Source organism: Tachyglossus aculeatus, chromosome X4, assembly GCF_015852505.1.
Source record: "Tachyglossus aculeatus isolate mTacAcu1 chromosome X4, mTacAcu1.pri, whole genome shotgun sequence".
NCBI classification, from domain to species: Eukaryota; Metazoa; Chordata; class Mammalia; order Monotremata; family Tachyglossidae; genus Tachyglossus; species Tachyglossus aculeatus.
Genome location: NC_052098.1, coordinates 8,033,688 through 8,040,986, shown reverse-complemented (window position 1 = coordinate 8,040,986; position 7,299 = coordinate 8,033,688). Strand labels below are relative to the sequence as shown.

Here is a 7,299-nt window from a genome sequence, read left to right as displayed (position 1 = left end):
TTCCCAGGCTGGTGCTCTTTCCACTAGACCACACTGCTTTTGTACTTAGCACTTGGGAGAATACACTAGGGTTAGAAAACAGGGTAATCTCAAGGAGCTTACCATCTAGCAAGGGGGTGAGACACAAAATAATTTAGAAAAAGAAGAGAAAAGAAAACTAGATAAGGAGAAGAGTAAGTGATGAAATATTTGGGAATGTTAATGTGTATAGAAGTGCTACGGGTTAGTAAGTGGGTAGTTAGCAAAGACCCCTCTCAGGGTCGCACCTGGAGAGTTTCCAGTACTCTACCAGTCACAACTATGGGAGGGAGAGTCAAGCAGAGGCATACCCATTCCATTCCTATCTTGGCCAGTGGCTAGTGAGTGGAAGGCAATCTGCTACAAGTCAAAACTCACCTGTGCTGGACAGCAGCGGCATGGGAGAGAGTCAAGGGCAGAGACACGTTTACTGCATGGAAGGAGGCAATGGTAAACCACTTCTGGATTTTTACCAAGAAAACTCTATGGATACACTACCAGAACGATTGCAGATGGAAGTGGGGCGTTCTGGGAGAGATGTGTCTATGGCATTGCTATGGGTCGGACATGACTCGACAGCATAAGACAACAATAAAGTTAGCAAAGAAGTGCTGATTTGGTAGTTGGGGGATGTGACCTAGGGAGAAGAAAATTAAATCAAGAAAGCTTCCTAGAGGAAGTGTGATGTCAGAAGGGCTTTGAAGATGAGGAGAGCTGGGGTGTGGTGGATTTGAGAGGGGAGGGAGTTCCAAGCCGGAGGAAGGGTGTGAATGAGGGGGTCACAGGTAGGGGAGATGAGCAGGTTGGCCTGACAGGAAGGCAGAATCGAATCTGGGGTGTAGTGGGAGAAGACAGACTGTGAATTCCGCAAAGACAGGGTCTGTGTCTAATTCCAACCTGCGTGCTCTTTCCCGATGCTTAGTAGAGTGCTTCACACTCATTAAGAGCTTAATGAATACTATAAGTACTACTACTAGGGAGAGAGAGAGAATTGATGGAGTGCCTTGAAGCCAATGGGTTAGGAGTTTGTGCTTGATGTGTACTGAAGGATTAACCACCAAAGGTTTTAGAGGAGTGGGAAGACGTGGTCTGAACATTTTTTTTTCGAAAAATGACCTGGACAGCAGAGTGAAGTATGGACCGGAGATGGGAGAGTCTGGAGGGAGAAAGACCAGTGAGGGGATTGATGCAGTAACCTAGCCAATATTTGAACCAAGGTTGTGGATTTCAGGAAGAGCGGATGGTGGTGTCAATTATGATAGGAAAGTTAGGGGGAGGAAAGGAGTAGTCTTTAGCATTCAGTAGGTGTTCGATATATACCACTGATGTGTTTATTGATCGAACCAAGATCAAAAGCTTCAACCATCATTATTTCCAAGAGGCTAAATTCTTCTCAAATATGGTTTGTCTTGTTTGAAACAGCTGTCAAACCCAGAGATCACTTATTATTCTTTAAATGCAGTGTGGCCTAGAGGAACTGGGATTCAGGAGACCTGAGTACAAGTCCTGGCTTGGCCACTGCTGTGTGACTTAGGGCAAGTCACCGCACTTCTCTGGGCCTTAGTTGCCTCATCTGTAAAATGGGAATAAAATGCCCATTTTCCCTCCCATTTAATGTGAGCCCTGTGTGGGACAGGGACTGTGTCCAATCTGATTATCTTTCATTCAGCCATATTTATTGAGTGCTTACTGTGTGCAGAGCACTGTACTACACAAGTGCTTAAAACAGTGGTTGGCACATAGTCAGCACTTAACAAATACCAACATTATTCTTATATACAGGAGGCCACCAATGATGTCTGCCCCATGAGGGACACGGAGGGATGGAAAAATTAGTGAGGGGAAAAGACATAGCAAAAAATGCAAAAGGAGGATAAACACAATGAAGATTTCTGTAAGTCACAAACATTCTATGAACTGACAGAGGTGTTAATCATTTCTTCAAAATTGTGTGCCCCAAGACATTTTCAGTGAACCAATATTAAAGTACTGTTACTCAAATGGGCAATATTTTCAAGTTTAAAATGAAGTTTTCTATCTGTAAATAAAACCTGTTCTATCCTATTGGTAATCACTTGGTGTCCATCTCCCCTGCAACGTTATAAGCAATTTAAGAATGGGTTCATGTCTTCTAATTCTATCATACCCTCCCAAACACTTAGTATGGTGCTCTGCACACAGTAGGGGCTCAATGAATACTACTGATGGATCCTATGAGCCACGTTCATTTCAAGACTGAACCATTCCACAACACGCACACTTTTTTTTCCATTTGGAAACATTCCGAGTCTTCTTCATAAATCATTAAGTATATCTCAAAATGGCTGAAAATTGGTTTTAAGCATCCCTTAGAAGTTGGTGGCCGGTTCCCACCACCCCATCATCTGAGTTTTTAAGATCAGACACCCCTGCTGAATTCTTCTTCTTCTTCTTCATGGAGCCCAGGCCTGGGAGTTAGAAGGCCATGGGTTCTAATCCCAGCTCCGCCACTTCTCTGCTGTGTGACCTTGGGCAAGTCACTTCATTTCTCTGGGCCTCAGTTCCTTCATCTGCAAAATGGGGATCGAGACTGTGAGCCCCATGTGGGACAGGGACTGCGTCCAACCCAATTTGCTTGTATCTACCCCAGCGCTTAGTACAGTGCCCTGCACAGAGTAAGCACTTAGTAAATATCACCATTATCATCATACTAGAACCATAAGACTGAGATTATCTATAATAATGATGATGAGGATGATAATAACAATAATACTTATTAAGCACCTACTACATGCCGAGCACTGTACTAAGTGGTGAGGTAGATACAAGATAATCAGGTCGGACACAGTCCTTGTACCACATGGGGCTCACAGCCTAAGTAGGAAGGAGAACAGGTATTGAATCCCCATTTAACAGATGAGGAAACTGAGGCATTGAGAAGTGAAGTGACCTGCCCAAGGTCACACTGCAGGCAAGTGGCAGAGCCAGGATTAGAATCCAGATCCTCTGACTCCCAGGTGTGTGCTCTTTCCACCAGGCCATGCTGCTTCTCTATTTGATATGTCAATATTTCTACTGAGGATTTCTTATGGACTTGAGCTTTATGACTATATAAAGCAGGCAAATAAAAATATATTCTGTCCCAAATCTTGGCAATACACATTTCCAGGAGACCCAAGGGCCAGTCCAACAGCACTCTTAATCCCCATAGTTGCATTTAGTGCTCTCTCTTACTAAGATTGGGATGAGACTTTTACATTGCTAGGTGTCAACCAAGCAAGAGACCCCTAACACGGACAACAGATGAGGGGCAGGTGCTAACCACCGGGGCATAATGGCTACCCTGCTGCTAGGAGCTGATGGGATGGCCCTACTTGTCCAAAACACACTTGTCCACTGAGAGCTGGAAGGGAGGCATTGATTGCTAAACACAGGTCATCCGATCTCCCATCCTCCTGTCTCTCCCCACTTCAATCCATACTTCACGCCGCTGCCTGGATCGTCTTTGTGCAGAAACGCTCTAGGCATGTTACTCCCCTCCTCAAAAATCTCCAGTGGCTACCAATCAACCTATACATCAGGCAAAAACTCCTCACCCTCGGCTTCAAGGCTCACCATCACCTTGCCCCCTCCTACCTCACCTCCCTTCTCTCCTTCTACAGCCCAGCCCGCACCCTCCACTCCTCTGCCACTAATCTCCTCACTGTGCCTCATTCTCACCTGTCCCGCCGTCGACCCCCAGCCCATGTCATCCCCCTGGCCTGGAATACCCTCCCTCCGCACATCCGCCAAGCTAGCTCTCTTCCTCCCTTCAAAGCCTTACTGAGAGCTCACCTCCTCCAGGAGGCCTTCCCAGACTGAGCCCCCTCCTTCTTCTCCCCCTCCTCCCCCTCCCCTTCCCCCCCGCCTTACCTCATTCCCCTCCCCACAGCACCTGTATATATGTATATATGTTTGTACATATTTATTACTCTATTTTACTTGTACATATTTATTCTATTTATTTTATTTTGTTAATATGTTTTGTTTTGTTCTCTGTCTCCCCCTTCTAGACTGTGAGCCCAATGTTGGGTAGGGACCGTCTCTACATGTTGCCAACTTGTACTTCCCAAGCGCTTAGTACAGTGCTCTGCACACGGTAAGCGCTCAATAAATACGATTGAATGAATGAATGAATGAATTTAAAATTCTGTTTTCCGCTGGGGAGGGGAGATGGGGAGAAAGAACTGGGAGCTGCCTTCTGAGATTACTGTAAAGATTCTTTGTAATTTACTCAAGTTTAGATAAGTGTACTAATAAGCACTCGTGGTTATGAGAGTTAAGTGAGATGCCTTCAGCAACTCATTTGTTAAACAGTCAGTTCCTTCAGATGAAATGCAAGTCATTATGTAGCCAAACAAGGAAAAAAACCCAACTTGTTCTGCAGATGCATATCCCATGCCAAGTTCAGTCTGCATTATTATTGCCATTTTGTGGGGGTTGCTCATGAGCTGATATAATGGAAATGAGACCAATCGAAAGTTTCGAGGTCAGAGCAGTCAATGCTGTTCCACGTCAAAGCTCCAACTGAGCCACTAGGGTGAACCTCGTTCACTTCAAGTTTATCCTTTCATGCCTTAACTCTGCCCTCTCCTCTGCCAGACAAAACTATTTCTCCTCCCTTATTGACACCCATGCCCATCATCCCCGTCAGCTCTTCCATATATGTAACTCCCTTCTCAGGCCCCGGTTCCTCCCCCTCCTCCTTCCCTCACCCCCAATTATCTGGCCTCCTACTTCATTAATAAAATTAAATCCATCAGGTCTGAGCTCCCCAAAGTCACTCCCCCCCGCCTTCTCCAACCCCCCGGCTCTCAACGCTCTCTGATACTCTCCCATCCTTCCCAGCAGTATCCTCAGAGGAGATCTCCTCCCTCCTCTCAAGTGCTACTCCGGCCACCTGTGCTTCTGACCCCATTCCCTCTCATCTTATGAAATATCTCGCTCCGTCCCTCCTCCCCTCCTTAACTTCCATCTTCCATCATCTTCCACCGCTCACTCTCCACTGGTTCCTTCCCCTCTGCCTTCAAACATGCCCACGTCTCTCCCATCCTAAAAAAACCCTCTCTTGACCCCACCTCACCTTCTAGTTATCGCCCTATCTCCCCCCTACCATTCCTTTCCAAACTCCTTGAATGAGTTGTCTACACGCGCTGCCTCGAATTCCTCAATGCCAACTCGCTCCTCAACCCCCTCCAATCTGCCTTCCTTCCCCTACATTCCATGGAAACTGCACTCTGAAAGGTCACCAATGACCTCCTGCTTGCCAAATCCAACGACTCCTACTCTATCCTAATCCTCCTCGACCTCTCAGGCTGCCTTCGACACTGTGAACCACCCCCTTCTCCTCAACACGATATCCAACCTTGGCTTCACAGACTCTGTCCTCTCCTGGTTCTCCTCATCTCTCCGGCCGTTCATTCTCAGTCTCTTTTGTGGGCTCCTCCTCCCCCTCCCATCCCCTTACTGTAGGGGTTCCTCAAGGGTCAGTTCTTGGTCCCCTTCTGTCCTCTATCTACACTCACCCCCTTGGTGAACTCATTCACTCCCACAGCTTCAACTATAATCTCTACGCTGATGACACCCAAATCTACATCTCTGCCCCTGCTCTCTCTTCCTCCCTCCAGGCTCGCATCTCCTCCTGTCTTCAGGACATCTCCATCTGGATGTCTGCCTGCCATCTAAAACTCAACATATCCAAGACTGAACTCCATATCTTCCCTCCCAAACCCTGCTCTCTCCCTGACTTTCCCATTACGGTTGACGGCACTACCATCCTTCCTGTCTCACAAGCCCACAACCTTGGTGTCATCCTTGACTCTGCTCTCTCATTCACCCCTCACATCCAATCCATCACCAAAACCTGCTGGTCTCACCTCCGTAACTTTGCCAAGATCTGCCCTTTCCTCTCCATCCAAACCGCTACCCTGCTCGTTCAATCTCTCATCCTATCCCGACTGGATTACTGCATCAGCCTCCTCTCTGATCTCCCATCCTCCTGTCTCTCCCCACTTCAATCCATACTTCACGCCACTGCCCGGATCGTCTTTGTGCAGAAACACTCTGGGCATGTTACTCCCCTCCTCAAAAATCTCCAGTGGCTACCAATCAACCTATGCATCAGGCAAAAACTCCTCACTCTTGGCTTCAAGGCTCTCCATCACCTCGCCCCCTCCTACCTCACCTCCCTTCTTACCTCACCTCTCTTCTCTCCTTCTACAGCCCAGCCCGCACCCTCCGCTCTTCTGTCGCTAATCTCCTCACTGTGCCTCGTTCTTGCCTGTCCCGCCGTCGACCCCCAGCCCACGTCATCCCCCTGGCCTGGAATGCCCTCCCTCCACACATCCGCCAAGCTAGCTCTCTTCCTCCCTTCAAAGCCCTACTGAGAGCTCACCTCCTCCAGGAGGCCTTCCCAGACTGAGCCCCCTTCTTTCTCTCCCTCTCCTCCCCCTCCCCATCTCCCCCACCTTACCTCCTTCCCCTCCCCACAGCACCTGTATATATGTATATATGTTTGTACGTATTTATTACTCTATTTATTTTATTTGTACATATTTATTCTATTTATTTTATTTTGTTAATATGTTTGGTTTTGTTCTCTGTTTCCCCCTTCTAGACTGTGAGCCCACTGTTGGGTGGGGACCGACTCTATGTGTTGCCAACTTGTACTTCCCAAGCGCTTAGTACAGTGCTCTGCACACACTAAGCACTCAATAAATATGATTGAATGAATGAATGAATGAACTCAGCCCATTAAAAAGGAAAACACAATATTAGCTATAGGAAGCCTCTGCTATCAATACAAAGCAATGCCTAAGGAATGCAGGAACTGGTTTAAACTTTGTCCCATTCCTCAATTCAAAACTAGCTTTCCTGTGTGTTAACCACTCCTGATAAGGCCTCTTGGAATAGCACTTGGTGATGTGTTGTAAAGATTAGACAGGATCTCTACACTGTAGAAGCATCTAGACAAGGGATTTTGTTGGCTAGTTGAACCCTAAGCCTCAGCTGTAAACAATAACTTTGAAAATGATCAGTCCTTTTCAAAACACACATACATACACACACACGGGGCCCAGATGCTCTGCCCTTCTCCCTGAAATAAATCTAAATAATTTAAATGCAAATTAATTAACAACTAAAGTAGTTCTCTCGAGTTATTCTCCATAAACACCCTTCACAAGTAAGCTTTCCATTTAAAAGACAAAATCCAACTTATCTCTTTTGCATCTGGAAGGGAAAAATGGTTCTCAATATCACCTT

General features: G+C 46.6%; 1 non-coding gene across 1 annotated transcript; it reads left to right on the top strand.

Moving 5' to 3' along the window:
* The first annotated feature begins 248 nt into the window (after nucleotides 1-248).
* On the top strand, nucleotides 249-386 carry LOC119948254. The gene has a single exon (XR_005456661.1). It is a non-coding gene; the product is annotated as a small nucleolar RNA SNORA7 (small nucleolar RNA).
* The last annotated feature ends 6,913 nt before the right edge of the window (nucleotides 387-7,299 follow it).